The sequence below is a fragment of the Zalophus californianus genome, chromosome 3, assembly GCF_009762305.2.
Source record: "Zalophus californianus isolate mZalCal1 chromosome 3, mZalCal1.pri.v2, whole genome shotgun sequence".
Classification (NCBI taxonomy): Eukaryota; Metazoa; Chordata; class Mammalia; order Carnivora; family Otariidae; genus Zalophus; species Zalophus californianus.
In genome coordinates, this window is record NC_045597.1 from 123013900 (window position 1) to 123041755 (window position 27856).

The window sequence follows — 27856 nt, forward strand, 5'->3', positions numbered from 1 at the left end:
GGCCGTGGCTGTCCTCCCCCTCATCTCCCATATCAGGAGTCGGTGGTCAGATACACAGATTAAAGAGGCCACGAACCAGACTGCTCCCTTTCTCCAAGGCCTCCATGTCATGGGAAGCTACTGCTCATTCTCTCCATTTCACTAGGGCATGACACAACCTCCCTAATGAGGTTCTACTCAATTTATGTACGGAGTACAAGCTAAGTGAACTACTGTGAAGGTTCAATTAAAAGATACCCTGGGATTTGATAATTACCATATGCTAATTCTCAGAACCTTTGAAAAGTTTCCCTTCCTTTGGGATATATAGGTTGCTTTGTCTGCAACAAAGTTTTGTCTGCTGTGGAAAAGTAATAGTAGTTCCAGTTAGGGGAGCTTGACTAGTGAGGAAGAAGTTAAAAACGAGAGTCAGGCAACTGAACCTGTGTCTGAAGAAGCCTGGCTCACTGGTTTACTCTGAGGCTTACTCGCTCATTCAACAAATGTTTACTGAGCACCTGTTCTGCATCAACCACTGTGTCAGGCACTGCAGATACAATTTCAACATGGGAGGCAGGCTTCTGTCCTCACAGAACTGGCAGTCTAGTGGGGATACAAAGACCCAGGCAATTTTGACAAAGGGGGGCCCTTGCTCTGAAGAGGCCATGTGATATAGGCCTTGGGAGAGGCACCTTTGCAGACTTGGGGCATTCAAGGGAGCAACCAAGAGGAAGTGCTCCGAATTTTAGACCTGAAAAAGGAGCAGAGGGGGAGAGCATAGAAAGAATGTTCCAGGCAGAGAAAAATAACATAGGAAGGCCCAGAGGTGAGAAAGCACAATATTTTTGAAGAACTAAAAAATATTCGGGATGACCAAAAGTGATTGATGCAAAGTGAAGAGTGCCAAGAGCTGAGGCTGGAGACACAGGAGAGGCCAGACTGGGGCTTTGCAAGCATGAGGGCTTTGATCAGGGAAATGTGGTGATCAGAAAAACCTCTCCTGTAATAATATGGACATGAATTGTAAAGAATCAAGACCAGGGAGGGGTGTCCACAGGCAAGTTGATGGTTTCCTAATCTAGGGAACTGGTAGGAGGTAGATATTGAGGAGATACTGAAGGAGAAGACATGGACTTAAAATTTATGTAGGAAATAGAATAAATTGGAATTGTTTATTTTATGGGAGAGCAGAAGAGATAAAGAAAGGAGTTAAGGTTTCTTTCTTGCACAATGAGCGACGGTGTCCCTCACTGTGACTGGGAACTTAGAAAAATCGGGAAAAGAAGGAAATTAGGCTCAGTTTGAACGTAGACCAGCCTTCACAGATCTGGGCTGAAGACGTAGATGGGGGATCTTTATCAACATCATGGAATCAAAGCCATGGAGCAGATGGAACCAATCAGGAAGAGAGTGTGGAGCAATAAGAAAAGTAGGTCTAGGAGTGATTGCCAAGGAAACGTTTAGGAAAGGGACAGAAGAGGAAACTATCTTAGGAGACTGAGGAGAAACAGTGCCAAAGCAGCGAAGGAAAGTGGCATTAACAGTGTCAAATGCTACAGCAAGATTTGATATAACACCAATGGTCGCTGGGCTAAATAGGAGGGAGTCATGGGTGATCTTGGCAAGAGCAGCCAGAAGAGAGGTGGCTGAAGAATTAGTGGAGCCCACGAGGTGGAGGTGGGCGGGGGAGCGGGGACAACCCCTTCAGTGAGACTGGCACCGCCATGGGGAGGAGGGAGACAGGGGGTGCTGCAGGGAGCACGCAGCCCATCATACTTAGGTTGGCTCCAAAGTGATGATAAAGATTACTTTGGCCACCTTGAGGATTTACCACAGAAAATTGAAGCAAACAGGCAACACACTCAAATTCTTCATTTATACGGATGCTATGGTTTTAACTCAAATAATAATTCCCCTTAAAAGGGGAAACTCTTGGTGCCTCTTTCTTCTCCCAATCTGGATAGAAACTTGTCTTTGCCTCAAGAGAAGTGATGCAGAAAAACTCCTGGGAGAAAGCCAAATACTCACATATTCATGGGGAAAGAAAATAGCAACACAGTGAAGTCAATCATTTGGAAAATTTTCCACATAAATACCTTTAGCTATTTGAGGTAGCAGATTTTCTCCAAATTAAACTCTTGCTATGAAAGTCAATGTCAGGAAGTGGCTAAATTCAATAGTCTTTAAGTTGTGCCCAGAATTCCCAAACAGGAGTCTTAGGTCCATCCCTCAGTCCGTTTTATGCTCTCTGAGTCTGCAGAGGTTGGAAGTGTTGCAAAATGGGCACTTTCAACTTCTCGGCGGGGGGAGGAGAGGCATCATATTGTTCAAAACAACAGCTGCTACAGAATCAGGCCCCGCATTAACAATAATCTGGAAAGGATTTTGTTTAAGCCTCCAGGCCTGAGTAGTTGAAGGGACAGGAAGCTTTCATGTAGAAATGGAGAGTTGATGTAGGTTTAGGAGATTTTTTTTCCAAAAGATTTTATTTATTTATTTGACAGAGAGAGACACAGCGAGAGAGAGAACACAAGCAGGGGGAGTGGGAGAGGGAGAAGCAGGCTTCCCGCTGAGCAGGAGCCAGGAGCCCGATGCGGGGCTCGATCCCAGGACCCTGGGATCACGACCTGAGTTGAAGGCAGACGCTTAACAACTGAGCCACCCAGGCGCCCCTAGGAGACTCTTTATGTGTGTACTGCACTCTAAGAGATGAATGGACAAATGCAAGTGGTTTGGAAACACCTTGAACTTTAGTAGCAGCATCCCTTTACTTCAGTAAAACTTCAGTGAAAACTGGGCAAAATATTAAGTACTAAACCTTGACCTCCTTCCTGTCTGGAGCCCCAGGTAATTTCAGTCTAAACAAACCTACAGCAACCAAGGGGGTTGATAGCCGATAGTGGTAGGATCTACGGTCAAAAAAAAGCGTAGACGGTAAATAAAACAACATAAAGACATGTCTTAATTAGGGTACTGTAACCAGTATTGAACTCCCCCCGAAAATGTTTCAGGGAAGTAATTTGCCCTCCTGAATTAAAGGCAGTTTGTATGCAAACTTGCTACTTAGTGTTGAGGTCACGTGGCTCACTCCCTCCTGAACAAGAACGCTTTGTTAAACAGACACCTGCCGGAGGTGCTGCCGCCAGAGGCACTGGAGCAGCGGCGTGGTGAACCTGTTCCTGCCTGTTGGCAAATCCATTTTTGGCTCAAACCCACTCAGAAAGTCGTTCTGCCCACCAAGTGGAGAGAAACCCCTCTATTAGCTATAGGGTACCCCAACAGGGAAGAATCCGCGGATCGAAACACAGGCAGGCCAGGTGGCAGCATCTGTCAAAAGGTGGATGACGGTGGGGGTTTGAGGGAGAAGGAGGAGAAGCCAGCTCAGAGAAAAGAAGGAAAATAACATAACCGGATGCTCATCGGACGCTCACTGGATGCTTCTAATGGTATGGGCAATGAGACGACTCGGTGGGAATTCTGGCTAAGGGCATAAGCAGAGACCAACTTCTGCAAATAGAATGTGAATCCTGATACCAGGCAGTGACATCCTGGTGCAGAGAGGCGTGGGGCAAGAACAAAGAGGATTCATAGCGTAACAAACATACATAGCTTCACAGACCCAAGAGACAATCCCATGCCAGCCCCAAACAGAGACTGTTCTTCCAGCTCAGAACACTTACTGGTCCCTTTGTGAGGTGTAAAGGCAAGTTCTTATTGGAACCCTATTCTTTAATTGATCGATTCAGTTAGTCAACATACGGTTATTTGAGCACCTACTATGTGCCAAGCACTGTCCCCAGAGCTTAGGATACAAGAGGGAAAAATTAAAACTAGATAAAAAAGATCCCTGCCCTCTTAAGTGTTACAGTATTTGTGGTGTTTTATAAGCATGCCTAAATTAACATTCTAATAAAATACATAAGATTGTTCTTAATAAATTATTTGTCACAAAGTCTTAGATTAGTCCCTTCTTATATTGCTATAGAATGATGGTTTTCAACTATGACAGTCATTAGAATCACTGAAACTTATGAAAAGTTCTGATGCCAATCCCACACCAAACTAATTACATCAGAATCTGGTGTTGTGCTGGTGGGGGCTCAAGCACTGGTATTTTGTAAAAAGTTCCCCCACATGATTCTAATGTGCAGCCAGGTCTGAGAGCTAATACCACCTGGCCCACTGGTTCCCTAACTTGAGCTAACATCAGAATCATCTGGAGGGCTTGTTAAAGCCCAGACCCTTTGACCACCTCCAGAGTTTCTGATTCAGTAGTAATGAAATGGCGTCTGAAAATTTACATTTATAAGATGTTTCCAGGGGACGCTGATTCTGCTGGTCTGAGGACTACATTTTGAGAATTAGAGTATAAATATTCAGATTAGAGGGATTCTGCCTGACTACTGTTATCAAGACAAAAGCAGGTACAAATTACTACCCAGACAGGGCTGATTTCTGTTTGCATGTGCCAAACAGCACAGTGAAATGCCTCAGGACTGATCCAAACTAGAAATTCCTGCTTTGGTGCTACTGACTTTCAAGAGCAGAATCCTTCAACCTCACCTCCCCCTCCACGTCCCTAACACACACAAATGACAGGTGCCCTCTCAGTCTTGGGTCAGTGTCAGTGATGGGCAGTTTCAAGAATGGCTGCTACTGAATCACTGCCTTTCTCTCCAATGGACAAAGCGCTGGTGTATCCTGATGACAGTTGAAAACATCAGGCTACTGGAGATATTTAAAGGGTATACTCAGTAAAAGGAAAGAAGGAAGAAATAACTTGAAAGTATTTGAGCCTTAAAAAGGAGGTATGAGCCACTTCCTTTGGGAATAACTCTTGTAGCTCCAAGGGGGTGGATATTTTTCATACTGGAAGTGAAAACCCACAAAAGAGAGTGAAGTATGTTTTCCTGTTCTTTGTGATCAATTTCAACCTAGCTGTCTGACTTCACTTGAGCTAGAAGTACAGACATACAAACAGCTGGGAAACAAGGACTTAAGCTTGGCCATCCAGAGTTGAATACAGGGTAAGATGTGGGGAGAGGGTTACTGAAAGAATGTTGCAAATATCATATTAGCTCTTTCCCCATAGTAGCGCAGAAAGACATTTCTACCCCAATTTATTTACCAACCCCTTGTTGACCCTTTCCTAACCCTTTCCTTCTAGATTTCAGTGATCCTTTTATACCCTTAAAATTTGCCGAGAACACTCCTTTCTAATAGCATTTCAAGAGGTGCACCTTCTATAAAGAATTAAAAACAAGAATAAAAGTCTGTCTTTCTTACGATCACGCACTAGCGAGTCTAAACAAAGTTAGTGATGAAATATTCCCTTTATTGGAGCATATAGCCCCATCCCACTTCACTCTTGGTTGCCCCTTTTAATAGTTTTTCTTAATTGAAAACCAGTGCTTCCCAGGTGATACTACTCCCATTGCTCCCATTTAAAATCGTGGAAGGAGAAGGCTGCATTTTCCTGGCCCTCTGGCACTAATTCTAGAAAAGCTTTATCCATTGACATTGGGGTTACACCATCCTCTTTCTGACAGGGTTCTTGGAATCAACCACGAGCTGCCCAGGTCACTGCCCAACATTTACTGAGGGTTATTCAAAACTCCACCCTTCCAGTCCCTTGAGCCTCAACAGCATTCGCTTCTCCCCTGCTTCACCAGTTCATTCCTTTGACCAAACTTGGAGCTTGGCATCACCTAAGAATTGTTTCCTGCCAAAATCTTAGACTGAGGAATTCTGCTCTGACTCTGATGTCTAGGGCCACCACATATGCTGATAAAGACTGCACAACTCTAGGGGTGGATTCCCTTTTAACTGCCTATGTTTCTTATGTTCTCATCGCTTACCCTGACTCAGCCTGCTACTTTAGCGCATCAGGCACTCCATTTTTCAATGATCTATTTAAACTGTATTCTATGTGCCAGACACGGGGCTAGATCTTCCCTCATGAAATTTACTGTTCTACTTCTTTCCTTTCCCTCCAGGTTATGAGACACAGTCGGCCTTTATTTACTTCATTCTCTTTCCAGCTGTGGGTCCCTGGGTCTATGTTTGTAAGGGTTATTATCACTAGTATCCTCTACTTGTCTTCTTTTCTTTCCACGTATGCCCTGCCAATTCCCAGACCCGATTCTTTGCTGAATTTATTATGTATCTATGAGGTCAAACTCTACCTGGACACTCCACATTCCTCCAGATTAATTGTATTTACACCAGCTGCTTAATATTCTCCCTCTTAACAGAGAACCTCCCCTCCTACTTTACTGGAAAGGCCATGGGCATTCATTTCCCCAACATGCTTTGCCCACTTCCAATTTTGTTAAGATTTGTTCTTATTTGTCCTTTGCTTCTTAAGCCTGGGCTTTTGTCTCATAAGCCTAGCTGTTTCTAGGACCTTGCTCCAGAAATGAATTTCTTCCTTTCCTATTCAGTCTTTCTCAATCCCCTTTCTTGGATCTTTTTCCTCTATAAGCAAACTTCTATCAAATGGGGAAAAATGTGTCTCCCAGCTCTGAATCTCTTTCCAACTGCCATCCTCTTTTTCATTTTCCCTTCACTGAAACATTTTTTAAATGAAAAAGCCATTCTTTTTGTTACCAGTTCTTCATTTCTCATTTAATCCAAAACCCATGCAGTCTGCTTCCTCCACTCTCTGGAAACCATTCTCCCCAATATCACCAGGGACTCCAAATTGTAAACCAAGCTTCTTTTAGAGCTCCTCCAACTTACCCTGTCCACAATGCCTGCTACTAATGACCCCCTCCTTGAAATGCACATGCAACCCCTCTGCTTTTCCTCCTCTTTTACAGGCTTCTCCTCCTCTGTCCACCCAAGGTTCCAACATGAATCTTCTTAATTTAAAAACATCTTCTGGGAAATCTGACTCCTGCTGCAATCCAGGCATCAGTATCCGTAGCCTCTACCTCCTTCAAACCGCCAAATACTCTGATCTTTTATTTTTTCTTTATGTAATATCAAAATCGGTTTCAGACAGATCTCTCAAGTGTAACTACATCATATTGATAGTTAAATACAGAGCATCTGCTTTAATGGGCATCTGAGCTTGGCATAGTTTCCTCATAAAAACAATCTTAGGAACAAACCTAACGACACATACCTATGAGAAGTCTGGAATACCTCCCCACGTCCTCTTAGAGCTGAGAGGGCCAAGATTCCACCTAGTCTGATTTTTTTTTTTAAATGATTTTATTTGTCTACTTCACAGTGGAAGAGCACAAGCAGGTGGAGAGGGAGAAGCAGGCTCCCCACTGAGCAGGGAGCCCGAGGCGGGGCTCGATTCCAGGACCCTGGGATCATGACTGGAGCTGAAGGCAGATGCTCAACTAACTGAGCCACGCAGGTGCCCCTCTACCTAGTCTGTTATTTTAGGTTTGCTCTAATCCAAAGGCAGAGAATTAAGTTCCCATTGCTTAATACCTTATAATATGGCTGCAACAACTTTAACCTGAAATAATGATAGCAGGGTTAATAATTTCAACTACTTAAAAAAATCATAGAATGTATAACTTCGAATGATACAACTTCTTGGAGCCAAGAAAATCTTTTATATAATTAAACCTGTCTGAGGTCACAACATTTGGGATTATTAGTTATAAACCATCTTATGAATTAGAAGAGGTATTCCAAAAATAATGACTTTAATATTAGAAGACTTGATTTTTTTTTTATTTTATCCCTTATTTTCTGGCAGTAATTGGATACTAGGCCAACTGCCTATTATGGCCAAATCTAGATTTTAATAATTAGACCACATTGTGGTAGACATCTGTCTGGTTTTTTATCCTCTAACATCAACCTAGTAACATCAATCCCTTTCAAATTGCCTTTCCTCATTCCTTCCAGGTCTGTTGAAACCTTTAATCAGAGAATCCCCCCCACACACACACTTTCCTGGTGACCAGATATGGTTAATAATAGTACACTACAATTATGATCACAGTCATTGGCCCTCAGTGAGCTTCAGCGGAGCCAATCAGAATCTTTCCTGGGGATTTATATGGCTTTTGAAGAAGAAAAGCTTTCTTTTCTCTCTGAGGTCACTAAGCTAAAATAGTGTAATTAAGCCTGGAGCTGTTCAAGAACAGTCTCCTTTCTCCCCAGTCTCCCCAGCCCAGGCATATGAGAAAGTCCATACCAATGCACAAACAGGTAGGAGTAAAGAAGTAGAAAGAGAGTGAGAGGAACCTAAAAATGCCATTTGAGTCCCTGAGGCAAGACCCACGCCTGGATTCCCATTTGTGTCACTCAATCTATTCTCCTTTCTGCCTAAGCTAGTTTGAGTTAGGTTTCTCTCAGTTGCTTCTGAGGAGTCCTGATCAATAAACATATCCATATATAAGGGAATACTTATGTTTTCATCCTTTATAACAGGAGGGCATGTACCAAGCTGTTCCAAATGATAATCAGTTCATTTCCCAAATTGATGGCCCATGGAATGTTAATATCCCACAGAATGTTAAGATGTGTGCCATAGATAATATGTTTGGGTATTCAAGTAAGCTTGAGAAAGATAAACCAAGTGAAATAGGTTTCTTTATAGTAGGATCTCTCAGAATATTTATTAGAATATGGTGGTATACATTATCAATTTTCAAAAAGAAGACTAGTGTGCTAATTTCCCCCAAATTATCTAATAGAAGCTTTTCCCCATAGAATCCAGTTTGGGAAATATTACTTGCCTTTCCATTGAACAAGCAGAGATATTCAAGTAAGCAAACTAATAGGCATAAACACATATACTTATTCATTTGTACTAGTTATTTGTTTCCATGTGTTGTTTGTGTTAGACTACATTTCCTGAGTACATTGGCTCTGTCTTAATTGCCTAACAACTAGCATAGTGTCTAAACAGAAGGCAATATTCATTATTCACCAAAAAGTGAAAGACAGGATAAAGGATGAACAAAATTTTAAAAGTAATGGCAAACATTCAATTAAATTTTCTAAATTATAGGTAAATAACAAGAGTCAACAAAATAAAAATAAAGAATAAATTGAATACACACACTTGTTAAGCCTGTCTAATCAGTGGGTATTCCCTTTGTATCTTACAAATGTAATCATTTGTAAATTCCCTTTGTAAATTACAAATGTAATCATTTGAGGAGTTGACAGAGAAGTGAGAGAAGTTGAAACATTGGAGAACAAATAAGGTGTTTAGTTCCTTTGGACAATCAGGAATCATGGATGCTAAAAGGCAGATGCTAAAAACCATGACATCCATGACACAGACTTGCTAGTCCTGTGATTTTGGAGGGGCAGCAGAAGCAGGAATGACTTCTTGGCTTTCAAGAATGATTTATGATGATCTGGAATTTAACAGGCTACCCAAGCAGATCAGCATTTATTTGCCCAATTTCATTCATACATTCATTTATTCAACATATTTTTATTAAGTGCCACATATATGAATATATAAAAATCATAATCCTATAAAATCACATAAGAAAAGCCCAGAGCAATTAGAAACACCTATCAAGTAAACAAACACATTTTTTAATCCATTCAGAAGCTTGCCACTTGCCATCAGAGGAGTTCACTAAGAAGAGACATCTGTCATTCGACACTAATTGGGTAATTTGCACAGTAACTCTTGAACTCACAAATGGTTTGTGGTAGAAAAAGTTTAATGTTACAGCTAATATGTATTGCATTTTAAAAAATCTTCAAGAATCGGGGCGCCTGGGTGGCTTAGTCGTTAAGCGTCTGCCTTCGACTCAGATCATGATCCCAGGGTCCTGGGATTGAGCCCCACATCGGGCTCCCTGCTCGGCGGGAAGCCTGCTTCTCCCTCTCCCACTCCCCCTGCTTGTGTTCCCTCTCTCGCTGTGTCTCTCTCTGTCAAATAAATAAATAAAATCTTTAAAAAAAATCTTCAAGAATCTAATTATTTTATCAGTTATATAAGAAGGGAACTCATGTTGAGGGTTTACCTCACAATATTAGCTTTCTTTAAATTTCCCCACTTTGGTTTGTAAAGAAAAAGAAATAAATTAAAGGTAAGAAGGTGACAAGTATGGGTGTTTAGTTTTATTGGACTTTTTTTCCTTAAGAATTCTTATAAGATACCTGTAATTTCTGATGACCTTAATTTCAAGAAGAGTGTTTTCAGAATAAACAAAACTGAAAGAAGCATTGTGTTAGAATGAAATTTTAAAAAGCCATACTAATAACATACACCACTGGGTTTTCAAATTATAATATTTCAGTTTGGTTTTTTTCTATTTTCAACTTCTGACTTTAACTGGTCCTGTATGTCCAGAGACAGACACTTGTGTCATTTTGATGGAACTGGTTTCTCTTCCTCAGGAATCCTGATGGGATGGCATTGAGAACAAAAGAAACCACAGTCCTCTCCCTCAAACAAATGATTTAAGTAAATAGGATTAATAAAACTTGCCTTCTCTAATATTGTTTGAAAATCCCCCTTACATTCTCTTTTTTCCTTCCGAGGTCTCTCAGAACTTCTGTAGACAGCAAACATCAAAAGGACTAAAGATTTTTGTAGTGATTCAGCCGCCCACAGCAATGAAGTAAACCCTGATTTTCTTTCAACCTAGGAAATGATCAGCAAAGAGGCTTCACAAACAGCCTCTTTAACATTTGAAGTTTAAAAAAAAAATCAGTGTAGCAAAATGGCTACTTTCATAAACACCTTTGGGGGCTTTGATTTTTTTTCTCTCCTTTCTTTTTTTTCAAGTACCCTGCTAATCCCCCCTCTACAAACATTATAGAATATTTTCTTTACCACGACTTTTTGGTTAGGCATTTTAAATATGCTTTCTAAAAACCAAAAGATAAAATATATTTTGTTTTGGGCATGACTTTCCTCTTGCTTTTTTCCTTGGCTCCCATAAATGCTGATAGACTCTCATCGCCCCTGGAGTTTCTGCCTCCAAGTTTCAGCTCGCCTTTCCAGTGACTTCCTGCCCAGTCACGCCTCTCTTAGCAGTTTCCTTTCGGTCTCAGAATTCAGCCTTAGGGACTGAACTCTGAAATCACTGTACAGTTTTCTTTCTTTAGAGGCAGACACTTCCACAAAGCAGTGCATCCTACAGTCCAGCCAAGTGAATGCTGATGTTAGGATCTTGGGGGAGAGGGCCCATCCCTAGTGCTGGCTCCAGGAGCTCTGATGTCTGCACTGCAGTTTTTCCAGGTGAGAGGCTGAAGCCGATGTTCTAGAAAGTCTATTACTTGAGGCCAAGAGAGAGATGTGTGGCTTTTTCCAGAGCTCAAGCAGATAAACAAAACTGGAAATAGTACTGTAGACCGAAGTGATAGGAAACCAACTTTACCGGAAAAGATAAAATAGTAAACTGGGCAGAGATCCAGATAAATTTACAAATAATACCTACAGGGGCACCTGGGTGGCTCAGTCAGGTAAGCGTCTGTCTTCGGCTCAGGTCATGATCCCAGGGTCCTGGGTTAGAGTCACATGTTGGGCTCTCTGCTCAGCGGGAAGCCTGCTTTCCCTTCTCCCTCTCTCTCTTAAATAAACTCTTTAAAAATAATACCTACATCACTGACCCTCAGCGCCCCTTTTAAGGCTATATATTTTTTCTCAGCAGCACTGTTTATGTACAGGCAGAAATAAATCTCGAAAAAACCCTGTATTTTCCTTTCCTACATTAAGCTAGAGATATCCACACCCACATTCCTTGGGACCTCTCTTTGAACGGAGAAATTCCTAGAGGAGAGTCATGGATCAGAGAAGTACAGTAAAGTAGGTGAACAAAAACACACAGTTTGTACAGTTTAATAGAATATTAGAATTATGGTTAAATTCCAAGTTTGGGAAGCAGCAGGGGAAAGGGTGGGCAGGCTAGAAGAGAAGTAGGGCAGTTTCCTAAGTAAATTGCTGGTGTAAACAAAACAGGTAATTAACTTTTATGGAATTTTACTTTAATAAAAGTTACAATGGCCAAGTGTTGGCCTCTCTAGACATAGCTGACAACGGACACCAGGAGATGGGTTGTCTCTGTTCACATTTTGCACAGCGTGTAAAGCAATAGCATGAGAGGTCCCTTAGAAGAAGAACTCTCTCCAGTCATAAGACCTTCTTAGTTATCAACCTCAGAAAAGAAACGGGCCCGGCTCTCTCAGGGGCCTAATCATGACCCCCCAAACAGTAAACCCCACAGGAAAATCCACTTACTCCAAGTTAAACTAATGAAAGGGGTAGATTATTTACCCTAACTCAAGGTTACTGGGTAATCCAATGGCCTGGATAGCAAAAGAAAGTGATTTTATTTTCTCTATGAGCTATAAGCTGAAGGTCCACACAATTCTAATTTCCTTTTTTTCACATAAGGTATTACCTGATTAAAGTAATCAAAATTGATAAAACTGGAAAAATACTCTTTAAATAAAAATTAAATATGGCTGCCCCAAATGACTAACACAAGGGGCAATAGTTAAATTCTCTCTTCAAATATTGACACTACATGTACACATCCTTCATACTTACTTTTTAGCTGTAGTTGACATACAATGTTACATGCATTTCAGGTGTACAACATAGTGATTCGACAAGTCCATATGTTATGCTGTGCTCACCCCAAGTGCAGCTCCCATCTGTCACCACACAACACTATTACCATATCATTGACTCTATTCCCTATGTTGTACCTTTTATCCCCGTGGCTTATTCTATAATTGGAGGCCTGTATCTCCCATACCCCTTCACACATTTTGCCCATTCCCCCACCCCCTCCCCTCTGGCAACCATTAGTTTGTTCTCTGTATTTACACATAGTTCTAATTTCTTAGAGATATAGCCAACCTTGTCACGTATATGAAAGGCAACTCACATTTTCTCTCCAAGTAACTCTAAATTTTAATCTTTATTGTCCTCTCCCAGATGTCACAACTCCTCCTGCCAGATTCCCCATTATTTCAAGGCCTCCTTTTGAATATACAACTTTCTGAGATCATGTTTCTGGTTTCCCTGAAGACTGTCCCATCAATAAATCTATCTTCTGCCTAGATCCTTGGTTTTGAAAATAATTTTATCACCTTAGCCAGGCACAGCCAACACTTCTCTCTTATATGTATTCTTCAATCCAAGCAGAAATGTCTTGCTTGGACTGCTCCATTTGAATGCATAAAAACATTTATGTGTAAGACCTTGGCATAACTGCAGATGGAGATGAGTCTTTCTGCAAATAGGCCAATTGCCAAACACAGACCACAGGAAGACCCTATCTGAACCTGGTCTAACATAAAATCAGTTATGTCCACTAAGTGGAAGCCTTAGGAAGGTATAGTTTGTGGAGCAATAGTCTGAGACATCATAAGGATTAACTTTCACCAAAAGCTCCCAGTATTAAAAAAAAAAAAGGCATCAAAAGCCTTGCTCTTTTAGAAACATTTAGAGTTTTCAAGCCCACACACACTCAGATAGTACTGATAATCCCCTCTGTGTTTGTAGGATTTGGAAGAGCTACAAGGAATAAAGAGCCACAATTTTGACAAAGTGATGTATTCTTCTCTTTAGGTATATCTGATGGAAAATTTGGACTTTCGCCCTTCAATTAATAAAATATCAAGTACAAGAAACTGAGTATATAAAGACTTTCTAGGAACACAATAAGTACACATACTTATTTGGTATATAGAAAGCACTGATATTTTAAAAATCACCTAGTTGTATATATTTTTTTCACCTAGTTGTATAAAACTCCGGTTTTCAAGGTACTCTCGCATATGTTATTATGAAAGATTCCGTATAGAACATTTTATTATTCAACTAATATCTAAACAGAATTACTCACTTTTTCCACTTCTGATTACATGAGAGAGGCCATCAGCAATTACTTTTTAAATTTTTTTTTGAAGACTTTATTTATTTGACAGCAAGAGAAGGAACACAAGCGGGGGGAGTGGGAGACGGAGAAGCAGGCTTCCCGCCGAGCAGGGAGCCCGATGCGGGGCTCGATTCCAGGAACCTGGGATCATGATCTGAGCCAAAGGCAGACACTTAACAACTGAGCCACCCAGGTGCCCCAATTACTTTTTAAATTTAATTAAGATTTATATCCTACCTGTTTCTAAACAAGATTTGAAATGATGCATATTAACCCTAAGGTAAAATGGCAACATTAAAAATCAAAGAAGATACAAAACCAAGTAAAAGGAGTAGATGTTTCCAAGCAACAGCAGCAAGTTGTGACAGCTGGGCCCTGAGCTTGCCTCTCACAGGAGTTAGCATTTGCTCACCAGGTGGGAATGCAGAAACTCTGGGCTATTTAACACTATTTCCAGAACCATCTCACCATCAGGGGCCCTGAATTAATGATACCCCTGTATTTCTCAGAGAGTGGTTGGTGAACCAATTGAAATGGGATTTTCAGTGGTGCTTGTTTTTAGAATGCAGATTCCTGGGCTTAACCTAAGATCACTGATGTTGGATTCTGGAATTATATTTTCACGTACCCGCTAGGTTATGTTTTTGCTCTGTAAATTTGGAAACCACTGCTTTTCTGGGATTAGTACCTGTTGCATGGGAACAATAGGAAACCCACCACCAAGAAGGCAGAAAATAAGGGGTGCCTGGGTGGCTCAGTGGGGTAAGTGTCCAACTTTTGATTTTGGCTCAGGTCATGATCTCTGGGTTGTGAGATAGAGTCCCCCCACCCCCCGCCCCCCAACCAACCCCAGGCTCCATGCTGAGCGCAGAGCCTGCTTGGGATTCTCTCTTCCTCTTCCTCTGCCCCATTCCGACTCTCCCTCTTTAAAAAAAAAAAAAAAAAAGGTAGAAAATTGTTCTCATAATCAGTCTCTTGGATGCTGCTTTTTGCCTCCCTGTTTCTGTCCTGTGCTCATAATACTTCCAAATGCCTTGTCCATTGACTGCTTAATGTTTTACTTTGGATGTTCCCATACGCTTGGCCTCTTCTGACTATAGTATTCTCCTTCCAGCATCCCATCCCCTTCCTGCTCATCAGCTTGTTTCTGATTCCTGCCACAGGCTCCTAGTATTTTTGCATGTTTATCACCTGTTGGTAACTTCAGGCTCACTTTTATAGCTCTGCACATGCTGTAATCTCTACCTGTCTTGCTTGGGGTCAATTTACTGCTCTGCTGTTTATGGGAACATGTGAGATGCTCCCTCCCTGGCTTCTGGCCTTCGATGCCCAAATATGGACCTATGTAGGAAGAATTATCTGTTCTCTGCTCTTTAAAGTTATTTCCAGTTAATGAGCCTTCGTGGATTATTCTCTATATTTGAGGTACAAATCTTACGCTTTTCCCACTCTCCAAATGCTCTCAGAGTCTGCGGCTCTTGTTATTTTCCACTTTCCTCAACATATTCATTGGCTTATACTGTCGTCTCCTGATGTGCCTCCTGTGTTTGACCATTCACATGAAGGCCTAGCCAACACCCTGATTAAATTTAGTTTATGGTCCTAATTTCTGCACTATAATTATCAATCCTCCAGTCATATGTTTGGGAATTCATCATCATTCAACACCCATTTAGCCCCAAGTTTTGCTGCTCTTGTTCCCTGTGAATTTTTGCTTTTTCTCTTAAAATTTAGGATAATCCTCTGCCCCCCCCCGACATTTATTAGGATTGTTAAGACTCCTGTCAAAAATATTTGCTCCATTTTTAAGAAGTATCTTTGTCCCTAGCTCAGAGCCTCCCTTTCTGGTCATAGACCACCCGGGAAACTATTTTTAAAAGATCAGGTACAGCACATCCTGAGAGTTATATATGTTTGACTCTGCTTCCTAAGCTACCAGTGTTAATAAGAACACCAGATGAAAACACTCCCTCCATACCCAGCTCCTTCGGTCTTCCACTCAAGACTTCCAAGTTTCTGGAAAGCCTTCTACTTTTCTTCAAACTGACCGGACAAGCCAGAACAAGTGCAGACTGTCCAGTAGGTGCATGAGGTTTAGGACCTCACTTCTGAATTTTTGGGAGAATTCACAGGGAGGCAGGACAGCTAATATGGAACAGCAGGTAAACAAACAGGAAATTCCACAGCAATCCCCAAGGAATCACAATTATCTCTTCATGGGACTTAAGTCCTGTGATTGCTTTCATCTGCTCGGGTGACTGTGACCCTTAGTCAAGTGCCAAAGCTGTCTCATACCGGCTGGAGAGAGCCAACTGCTAAATGTTTAGGACCTTTGCAAGTTAGTTCTTTAATACGATCATGAATAAACATTAAATTATATTAACTTACAATGAAACAAATTGTATTTAAAAACAAAAGTAACATGGCTAACTGACAGGTGAAAAGAAGCTCAACATCACTTATCAGGGAAATGCAAATCAAAACAATGACATCACCTCACACCTGTCAGAATGGCTGAAATCAAAAACACAAGAAACAAGTGTTGGTGAGGATGTGCAGAACACGGAGGGGAACTCTTATGCACTGTTGGTGGGAATGCAAACTGATGCAGCTACTGTAGAAAACAATATGGAGGTTCCTCAAAAAAGTTAAAAATAGAACTACCCCAAATTCCAGTAATTGCACTACTGGGTAGTTACCCCAAAAAATACAAAAACTAATTCAAAGGGATACATCCACCCTGTGTTTATTGCAGCATTATTTACAATAGGCAAATTGTGGAAATAGCCCGAGTATCCATCAATAGATAAATGGATAAGGAAAATGTGGTATATATGCAATGGAATATTATTCAGCCATGAAAAAGAATGAAATCTTGCCATTTGCGTCAACATGGATAGAGCTAGAAAGCATAACGCTAAGTGAAATAAGTCAGAGAACGACAAATACCACATAAATTCACTCATATGTGGAATTTAAGAAACAAAACAAACAGGCAAAGGAAAAAGAGAGGCAAACCAAGAAACAGACTCTTTTTTTTTTTTTTTGAAACAGACTCTTAACTCTAGAGAACAAACTGATGGCTACCAGAGGGAAGGTGGTGGGGGGATTAAGGAGGGCACTTGCCGTATGAACACGGAATGATGCATAGAATTGTTGAATCACTATATTGTACACCTGGAACTGATATAACACTGTTAACTACACTGGAATTAAAGTTAAAACTTAATACAACACTAAAAAAATAAAAACAAAGGTAACAATCAAAATTCATCACTTCCTAATTATTTTACTATTATCTAAACTCTTGAGGTTATTTATATCTATTGTGTCTGTACAGTAGAAATAATATATAATGGCATACACCTGCACATTTTCTCCCAATTCTGTGTTAAGTAACATCAAGTCGGTTGTTTGAAGTAAGCCATGGTGAAAAGTATGCATACCACAGAAATCAGCAAATACTACAAATCAGGCCTTATCCCATCCCCTCCCCCATCCCCAAGCAAGTTGTTAAATATTTATAGTACATTATTGCTGTGAATCCACTTAGTAATAAAATGGAAAAACACAAAGGTACAATATAGTTACATGAAATTTTCCAACTTTAATTCACACTTTCCCATTTCCTCCAACCTGCTTTCCTTTCAAGGCGGTCTGACCTCTCCCAAGTCAAAACATGTGGAAGCATAGCATATATCAAACAGCTGACCTGAATAATGTTCATGTTGAGTTGTTACTTTATTAATTGGCTCTCCTAAGGTGAAGTCAGAAATTGCTTTATATAAATTTTATATCTCATTTTTCTGTTCAAAATGCCTGCTCCGTTATGTACATTGTCCCCTAGACCCTATTCTGTACATGTGTGTTTGTGCCAGTGTTTGTGCATACCCATGTGCTCTGTATAGTAGCTGTATACTTACTTCTTATTAGCTAACTTGAACCTCGAGTAACAATTTAAGCCCAACTCTGTATCTAAGACACTAGAAAGGGAGATCATTAAATGTCTTAGAATCAATACTTGAATTCTTTTTTTTTTTTTTTAAAGATTTTATTTATTTATTCATGAGAGACAGAGAGAGAGAGAGAGAGAGAGAGGCAGAGGGAGAAGCAGGCTCCCAAGGAGCAGGGAGCCTGATGCGGGACTCGATCCCAGGACCCCGGGATCATGACCTGAGCCGAAGGCAGACGCTTAACCATCTGAGCCACCCAGGCGCCCTCAATACTTGAATTCTTAAGAGGGACTTCAGGAGGAGGTCAGCAAATGTAATTAAAGGATCAGGAACTGGCTCAAGAAAATATAAAAAAAAGTAAGACTCCTTATATGGCAATGATAAGGCTAATGGGAAACTGAAAGTGATCTTGGAGAATGACTGGGAATTTTATACAGAGGAGTCATTGTTCTCTGTTTCCACTTAGGATGAGTTAAGAGAGAGTCAACTTACAGCACTTCATAGAAAGAACTTGAGAAGAATTCAGTAAGAGAAAATTATCTTAAGGGTTTTTTCCCCTTAAAGAATGTTTTTAATCAGCCATTTTAATCAGTGATTCTTTAGAAGCTTAATTTGGAGGTAGAGAGTCTTATTGCTAAAAAGTCACTCAAAAATACAATCAATGGAAGATGGGATGTCTGGATTTTCTCCAAAAGTAGATAGGGACTTTAGCTTTCTAAATATTCTCTGATGTTCCAAGCTCACCTGAAGATCCTATTTACTGAGGCTACCTCAAATAGATGGGTATGTATACATAAGGGATAAGGATATAAATACCTAAGACACATAATGCCAAATCAGACCAAAAAAACATTCTGTCTGAGACTCAGTTTCTGATCATGTCAATGAGGTCCCTTTGTGGGAAGGTGTGAGAGGGCCTTAAATAAACAAGTTCCCCTAATAACTTACCATTTGTGTGTCTAATCACATTTTGAACCCATTTATGCATTAATAAGTACAACCTCCCGAGGTAATCACTTCCCTAGTTTTTTTTCTTCTAGTATTCTGGAATTTGTTAAATCTCTATGCCTATATTAAAATCCTTTTGAAAATAGAAAAAGTATAAACCACTAAATGTATTCATTGTTTAACTCAATTAATTATAGTTAATAAATTAAAAGTCAGAATTTACCCTACTCAAACCCTATAAGATGTACGGCTTCTAAGGACTTGCTATAATTTGGCCTCTGCTTATCTATTTAAACTTTTCTCTCACCACAACCTTTCCCTAGCCCTTCCAAATCATATGCTTCAACTATACCAAATCATTGTCAGTTCCTTTAAATTGCCATGGGTATTTGGCAGAAAGATATTTCCCATTTCCGGAAGATGTTTCCTTCTACCATGAGGACTTCCTGACTCCCCCTGCCACCTCCTATCTGGTTTAGGTGCTGCTCCCATATGTTCCCATTGTACTTTGTGCTTGCCTTCACCAAGAATATCTGAATTCAACTCCCCATTAGACTGCCAGGTCCTTGAAAATAGGGACTGTCCTTTTTGTTCATCACTCTATGCCAACGTAGTAGGCATTCAGTTATAATTATTAAACTTATAAATTAAATAGGTTAATAGCTTTAAAATAATATCACCACTATGTTCCATACTCGAAGCTCAGTCCATCAACTCTGGCCCTCTACCTGATTTCATGGTCATTATAGTCATCGTTTTCTGAATCACATTAGGAATCATGCAGTCTCCCAAATGCAAGTTTATGATTATTTCATCCACATATCAAGTCATGTTTTTGCTTTCTTTCCTAGTGGTGTCTGGGATTTCATTAAACTTTTTGGCTAATATCTTCAGGCAATACTTGTAGTGGCCTCAAGATCTATTTTATAGGTTGGAAAAGATCATTTATTTTTTTTATTATTATGTTATGTTAATCACGATACATTACATCATTAGTTTTTGATGTAGTCTTCCATGATTCATTGTTTGTGTATAACACCCAGTGCTCCACGCAGAACGTGCCCTCTTTAATACCCATCACCAGGCTAACACATCCCCCACCCCCCTCCCCTCTAGAACCTTCAGTTTTTCAGAGTCCATCATCTCTCATGGTTCATCTCCCCTTCCGATTTCCCCCCTTCATTCTTCCCCTAATTGTTCAAGACTGTTGAATCACAGATCTGTACCTCTGAAACAAATAATACATTATATGTTTAAAAAAAAGAAGAAGAAGATAGCGGAGGTAAAACTATCATCCTATAAGAATGGTTTGTAGGATAAAAAAGGCAGAAACAGTGAATTGCATTTAAATTTGTCTTGTTTGATTTTGTATGTTATTGGTAGCACACGCTTCAGGCCTTTGTTAAACAAAACTGAAAAGCTACTGTGAAGTTCAAAAACATCTCCTCCCCTAAGCAACAAAAGCAGGAGAAACATTCATTGTGATGAGGGAAATTAAGCCTTGATTTTGAAACAGCTTTGTCCTCTCAAAGGTGCCTTATTAAGACAGGAAACCAAAACAAGGGTGGAAAAATAACGGCAGGGATGATCAAACTAGTAAAGATTAGTTGAACGTAAAGAAGTCTGCTCTAAAGTCATGTATAGGCTTTACTGGGAGAATATAAGACTGTCATGGCAGTGAGGTGTGAATTGGGGGGGGGAGAAATCTTGGTCTATAAGAAATCTTACTTGGCTTTATTAGTTTGCTCAAAAGCATATGATACTTTAAGCTTGGAAAATAACTTTCTTTTAAATAGTTTCAATTAAAAAGATGTTGATGCTAATTTAAAACCAGTTTTCAGCTGATAAGTTTTTTTTTAATAGTTTTATTTTTTTTTAAAGATGTGACACAGGAAGAGAGGGAACACAGGCAGGGGGAGTGGGAGAGGGAGAAGCAGGCTCCCTGCCGAGCAGGGAGCCGGATGTGGGGCTCGATCCCAGGACCCTGGGATCATGACCTGAGCTGAAGGCAGACGCTCAACGACTGAGCCACCCAGGCGCCCTCAGCTGATAAGTTATTTTTTAAGTTATTTCTCTATAACAGAACTTAGAAGTTTTAAATGGCATTTTCTGAAATAAATTGAGATTTTAAGTCCAAGTCATATCTCATAGGAAAATTGCAGGTGAATAAGGAAGGTCACCTTATTATAATTATTAGTAAAAATATAGTTATCTGCTTAGACTGTTATTAGGAACAAGCAAATTTTTTCTTTCCCTTTGGGAATAAAAGGGTCAAATGATACAAATCTGCTTGTGATTGATAATAATTAAAGATTGGTGATTAAAGCACAGGTGTGCTTTTTTTCTGCCTCCCTCGCTCTTCATAAACTTGCTTTCTTAATGATTTTAATCAAAAGTTTAGAGAAAAATAGGATTGATTTTATGTTATGAGACTTTGAAAAGCAACCCAGGAGGGTTGAGACACTCTCAAACAAGTCATCTGGTAGTGATTGCTAATCATTCTGATGGAGGAGAGAGGATAACCAAACGATTCTTCACATTGGTCCAAAAAATCATCTGCACAAGAACAGGGGTGTGGAGACAGGTTTTAGTGGCACTGTGTATAAAAAGGATGATTGTTATCTAGATCCACACACTCAACCTGGTTTTTATGTCTCACTAGTTTATTTTAATCTGAACAGTCAACAGTTCCATCACTTTTTTACCCATGACACTGACTTTTTTGAAGCATTTAAAGTTGTTTTGTAGCATATCCATCATTTCGGATTTGTCTGATTATTTCCTCTTGGTATCTAATCCTTTCCTGTCATTCCTCTTCCCCCTGACTCTCCTTTAAATTAGGTCTCAAACAAGGGTTGACCAACTATATAATTACTCACAGGCAAATCCAATCCCCCACTTTATTTTTGTAAATAAAGTTTTATTGGAACAGAGCCACACCCATTAGTTTACATATTGTCCATAGCTGCTTTCCTAGGGCAGGGTTGAACAAGAGACCATATGGCCCACAAAGCCTAAAATAATTATAGTCTGTCTCTTTCTAAAAAATTTTGCCAATTCCTCTACTAGAAAGTTGGTTAGACTGAGATAAAGTATTTTTGGCACAAAGGTGATATATTTCATATTGCATCATTTCAGCAGGAACAATGTCAGGCTATTAGTCCACTAGTAGTGATGTTGTTTGTACACTTAATTAAAGTGGCAATAGCCAGATCTCCCCATTGTACAGGCATGCTTTTTCCCCTTCTTTTCATTTAGAAAGTAATTCAAGGAGTGATACTTGGGCTCTGTGTAAATATCCCATTTACCATCTAAAAATCTTCCATCTAAAGATTTTACTATCTATTGATGGTCCTCACCTGAAATAATTATTACATTGGAGATTGAAAAGTGCCAGTTTCTAAATCTATTATGTCTTCAACATTTATGAGATGACAAAATGAAACAACCTAAGCTCCACTTATAATTTCTCTGTTCCAGACCTAGAATCAGCCATTTTCTTCTCAATTAATCCCGGTTCTTTTAGGTGAAAATGATATTTAGAAATCAATATCGAAATTGGTGTAGATGGTAACCTGTATGATTTAGTACCTGGAGTGTATGGCCCACAGGCTGAAACATTTATTATATAGCCCTTTACAGAAAAAGTGTACTGATTCCAGGTATTAGGGGGATAACAGAAGGGAGAGTCATTACATATTTAAATGCTACTAGGTATGCTCATTGCTATTGAAGTGTCATTGTTTCTAGGCCATTTCAGTGACCCTTTCCAGAGGGAGAAAAATTTGTTTAAAGGAAGAAAAAAAATCACAAATCTGTATTGGTATTTTCATTTTATATTTAATACTAAAGTTTAAAATTTTTTTAATATTGGTATCTTTTCTTGTATACTGTGCCCTAGTCCTGTTAACATTAAAACATTCCTTTAAGTGTTTTGTCCTACCACAAATGTAAACTATTTCAAGGTCACAATACCACTGTTACCACTAATATTAAACCTACTGAGTGAAGTTTGGGATTTCTTCCCAGTATTTTTCCCCTTAGAATTCATCCAACTGAGGATGTACAGAGTACTGGTTTCAAAAGTTAGTTGAAATAATATATTTTTTCATGTGGTTATATTATCTTAGTTGGGAAGGCTATAAAAACATTTAAATGATAATTAGGGAAATTGGAATATGGACTAGATACTAGAGGATATTATAGAATTTTTGTTCATTTTCTTAGCTATCATAATGGTATTGTGGTTAAATAGGTGATTGTCCTTATTCTTAGCTAAATCATGCCAAAATATTTACTGGTGAGATTTCATGATGTTTGCAACTTTCTTTTTTTTCTTTTTTTCTTTTTCATTTTCTTAGAAAACCTAGATTTATTTGTTAAACTATTACAAAGATGAGACAATTATCATCTGAAGTACTCTGAGGACATCATCCCAATTTCACTGGTTGTTATGGAAACCAACCTAAGAGGTTAGAAATTAAAGGATATAACCTAAGAGATTATAACAAAACAGACGGGTGACACATGGTGAAAAGAGTAAAAGCTAGTCAGAAGCACTTATGTTAGTGGTAGTGTATGTGGCTAGGATGTTTCCCAAGAGGCTCCCTAAAGATGCCTGAGTGAAACAATCTGGGTCCCCAGTTAATGAAAAGACCCTTACTCCTGTGGAGAATGAGCAGAGGCCAGGATTTCTGAGATCTTTCTATCTTTCTTTTTAAGGGGTGAGGGAATGCTTAGGCTCTAAAGGGGTATATCTTAGATTCAGCATCCCTTTTCCCATCCTGTCTACCTACACCTTCAAGCGCCTGTGCATTCTCACCACGTGGGCCTGCCAGGTTACAGAAGATGCATAGAGTGAAGGCAGGAACTATAGGCCTACTCAGAGGGGACCTATACACAGAAAGTTTTGAGGTAGATCATAAACTACAAATACCCTCTTGGTTAATTCACCTTTGTTAATAAAGATCAAAGTTTCTTCTGCTGGTGACAACTTTTTGTCTCAGTATAGTCTGTCTCAAAAAAGAACTGGTTCAGATAAATTTTGGAGAAGGAAAAAGACTTTCTTTCATCAACACCTACTCCACAGAAGAGGCACCAAGTTCTTTCCTACAGTGAGGAGTAGAATCCCACAGCAGCATAAATCATTCTCAGTGATCACCATCTGCATCTTCGAACTGTCCAGCAACTGTTGGTATAGTATCTACCTCCATGCCATCTTCATAATCTCTTACTGAATCTTCTCCAGACTCCAGCCATGTTTTACTGGCTGCACACAGACTGAGACAGCATTTGTTCTAATCTCTTCAGTGTGGCTTGGCCTTCTGCTGTTAAATGGGATAATCCTTCTTCATAGGTGTAAAATGTAGGGATGTCTCCCTGCTCTTGTTCATGTGTGTCCTACATCCTATTCTTCTCCACCACAATCATCTGAATCTTCATCCTCAGGATCTGGATGCAAAGCCTGGCATTCACACATTGCAGTGAACGTTGCTGATTTATCACTAGGCACAAATCTAAATTCAGCAATAGGTTCAACATTATCATCAGTCTTCTTCAGCGACAGATTCTTTTGATTCCCCCCCAAATTTGGCATTCACCATAACATACAAATACTCTCATGGATAGGCATTTAGGTCCCTAGGCACTGCATGCACTCTACTGGTAGGGTATTCTAGTGAGAATCCTAATCCAGAGCCATCTAACTAAGACAGATGGCTCTCAGTCATGTAAAGGGTCCTGGGATGCCAAGACCCTTGCTGTTCAGTACAGAGCCCCTCAGCTGAGCCTGGCAGCAGGAAATTTTTGAGGAAGCTCATTGCAGCAGGGAGCGCAGAGACACAGTCCTGGGGAGAGAACTGAAGCACAGCAACTCCAGCTGTTTGCCGACAACTTTCTTCTAAATAGTGTGGCAGACCACAGTGGGTGTGGGGGTGGGGTGGAGGGAAAGAGAGAGTGAGAGTACAAATGATAAAGCAAATAGGGCAAAATACTAAAAGTTAATCTGGGTAGAAGTTCTTTGTGCCATTTTTGCAACTCTTCCTTAAGCTTGGAAATTTTATCAAAAAGTTGGAGGTGGAGAAAAAAGAAAAAGATGATGATGAGGTCAATATAGATTTTTAAAAGTGATCCATATGCATGTGCATAAATGCTTTGTCACCTTGGGCAAGATTAATTAAGATGTATGTCCTGGGGAAGAAGCTTTAATTGTGCTCTGCTTTGGCAGGGGGTTAGAGCATACCTAGAGCTCTAAGTGTTTAATGTGAAAGGGAGTAGACAAAAAAGAATGCAATCAGAGGAGAGAATGATGCATTCAATTGAGTAGAATGTCAGGTTTTCCTAGCTTTCCTTCATTCCAGTTCAATTTATCTAGCGGCCAGTTAAGGATAGAACCCAAATACATAAGCATATTTTGCAAAAAGCAACACCATTAATGCTCTTCCCTTCTACCATCCCACTAGACCTGGGGTCAGCAAACTTTTTCTCTAGAGGGTGAGATAATAAATATATCAGGCCTTTTGCTCATAGAGTCACTGTATGTCACACTGTCATTGTGGGCCATACAGTTGCTGTATGTGTCACGCTAAGCATCCATAGACAAGTGAATGAACATGGTTGTGTTCAAATAAAACATTGCTTATGGACACAGAAATTGAAATTTCGTATAGTTTTCACGTAACATGATTTTTTTTTCCAGCCATTTAAAAATGTAAAAAATATTCTTAGCTTACAGACAATACAAAAAATAGATAGAAGGGTGGATGTGGCTCAACCCAGAAAACAAAAGGGAAAAACTTACAATTGCACCTTTGTGCTGGCAGCCTTTTAGCCACCTCACTTGGCTCTGGTAAAGGAAAGGGGCTCCTTTGAATGGCATGACTGGGTTAAGCAGCTCTGTGCTTTTAAGCCATAGAGCAGATAGTAAATCTCTTCCCAGACCTCTAAGATTCAAGAGGTCCATCAGCTGTTCTAAATAGGAAGGCTTGTTCTAAGTTAGGAATCAGTGTAATTGGGAGGAGTCATGATGTAGGTAATAACAACTAGAATCTTGGTCTATCAGCCCAGGATCCTGGAACTAGAGAGGTTTCTCATTTTCTTCCTTCTACAAGTGAAGGCACCTCATCTACTGTCTTTTTACTCTGGGGCCTTGCCATGACAAACTGATCTCACGTTAGCACCTCTGTGCAATCCAATTGTCTGCTTGTAGATGTAAACTTGCCTTATTTAAATAAATGTATGTTAGATAATGACACAAATAACTTCCTAAGGAATAACTTTTATTTACAATAATTTCTATCCTTTGATAATATTTCCATAGTGACCCTGAGCTATGATATGTGCTGAATCATGATGGGCCCCTTTGGCCAGTCAGGGTTTTCCCCTAAGCCCCTCCTTCATGGCAAATGACAAATGAGTTGAAAACATACCTCTCCAAAAAGAGCTTATGAAAAGGAAGGGCTTATAGGGATGGAGATGGAGATGGGGAAGGAGAAATACATAACTATCCTCAGTATTTAAATGGTTGTCAAGGGAAAGAAGCTTCAGACTTGCTTAACTTGCTCTCAAGTAATAGAAGGAAAATTGATGTGTGGAAGCTGATGAGACAGAGCTGGGCTTATTACCAAAAAATAAAGAAATAACAAGAGGAAAAGAAAAAAATTCAATAGCTATCCAAAGATGAAATGGACTGCCTTGGAAGACAGCAAGTTTAGCATCCAGAGATATACACATACCTAGGTTGTATGACCACTTAGTAGACAAAAGATTCAAAAACTGAAACCATTGAACTAGGTAACTTTTAAGATTTATGACATTTAACACAGGCCTGACACTTCTGAGATGGCATTCTTTTCTTAAGAAAAAAAGGGGCAAAGATAAATAACCATAAGAGTGAGGCAATTCCTTATTCCTCTATTTAACCACAACAAAGACAAGTGTGACTCATTCACCTACAACAAATTGAGGCCCTACCATTCGCCTAATAGTGCTTTATTCTAGTTATATGCATTCTCCCATTTAATGACTATTTATGGAGGTTGTGTTATCTACAATATGCCAAATATGAGGATGTTGTAGTGTAGACACAGATTCTGTTCACATAGAATTTACAATTTATTGGAAAAGATAAAAATCTAATGAGTAATTACAATTAAAATATGGGTGTTGAGATTGTGTAGGCATTGTAATGGTCTTTAAACATGATGACAGGGGTGCCTGGGTGACTCCGTCAGTCAAGTGTCTGCCTTCAGCTCAGGTCATGATCTCAGGATCCTGGGATCCAGCCCCATATCCCTGTGGGCTCCCTGCTCAGCAAGAAGTCTGCTTCTCCCTCTTCCTTTGCCCCTCCGCCCACCTGTACACTCTCTCACACAAATAAATAAAATGTTTTAAAAAAATAAACATGACGTCAAATTATTTGATACTCCCCCTATTGAGAGTTTGGGGCTAAATTCCCTTCACTTGAATCTGGTTGGGCTTATAACTACTTTGGCCAATAGATAAAATAGAAGTAACACTGTGTGATTTCTAGGTCATGTGGTTTCTGCCTTGTTTGTTGGAAGATGAGTTTCTGGAGCCCTGAGGTAAACTGGGAAGTCCAGCCACTCTGAGCCCACTGTGCTTTGAAGAAGTCAAGCTTCAGAGAGAGACCATGCAGAGCTCCACTTGATAGTTTCCTGCTACTCGCAGCTTTCTAGTCATCCCAGTCCAAATGAAAGAGGAGGTCATCAGAGTATTCCAGCTCCAGACACTCAGGTCACTCCCAGCCATCCACATTTTCCAGGCTGAGAGTCTAGACATCATGGAGCAGAGACAAGCCATCCTCTCTGGGACCTGTCCAAACCCCTGACCCAATGAATCCATAAGCATAATAATAACATCATTGTTATCCCATGCCAATAAGTTATGGGATGGTTTGTAACAAGAGTTCATCACAACAGGCCCATGAGAACATGTATTAAGAAGACCTAACCTTGTTTAGGGGCCAGAGAAGTCCTCTGAGGAAGTCACATTTGAGCAGAGACATGAAGGAGTAAGAATTAGCTACAAGAGTGTTCTCAGAAGAAACAGTCTGTTTGAAGAGCCAGTGGAGGCAAGAGAAATACTGGGGCCCTTTTGGACCTGGTAGCGTGTAGAAGT

At 39.9% G+C, this 27856-nt stretch overlaps 1 protein-coding gene and 1 pseudogene across 1 annotated transcript in view; both read right to left on the reverse strand.

Annotated features, from left to right (window-relative positions):
- Positions 1-27856, reverse strand: part of CCDC148 (coiled-coil domain containing 148) — a 236888-nt gene that overhangs the window by 10152 nt on the left and 198880 nt on the right. The window lies entirely within an intron of this gene.
- LOC113919546 lies at positions 23869-24537 on the reverse strand (annotated as a pseudogene).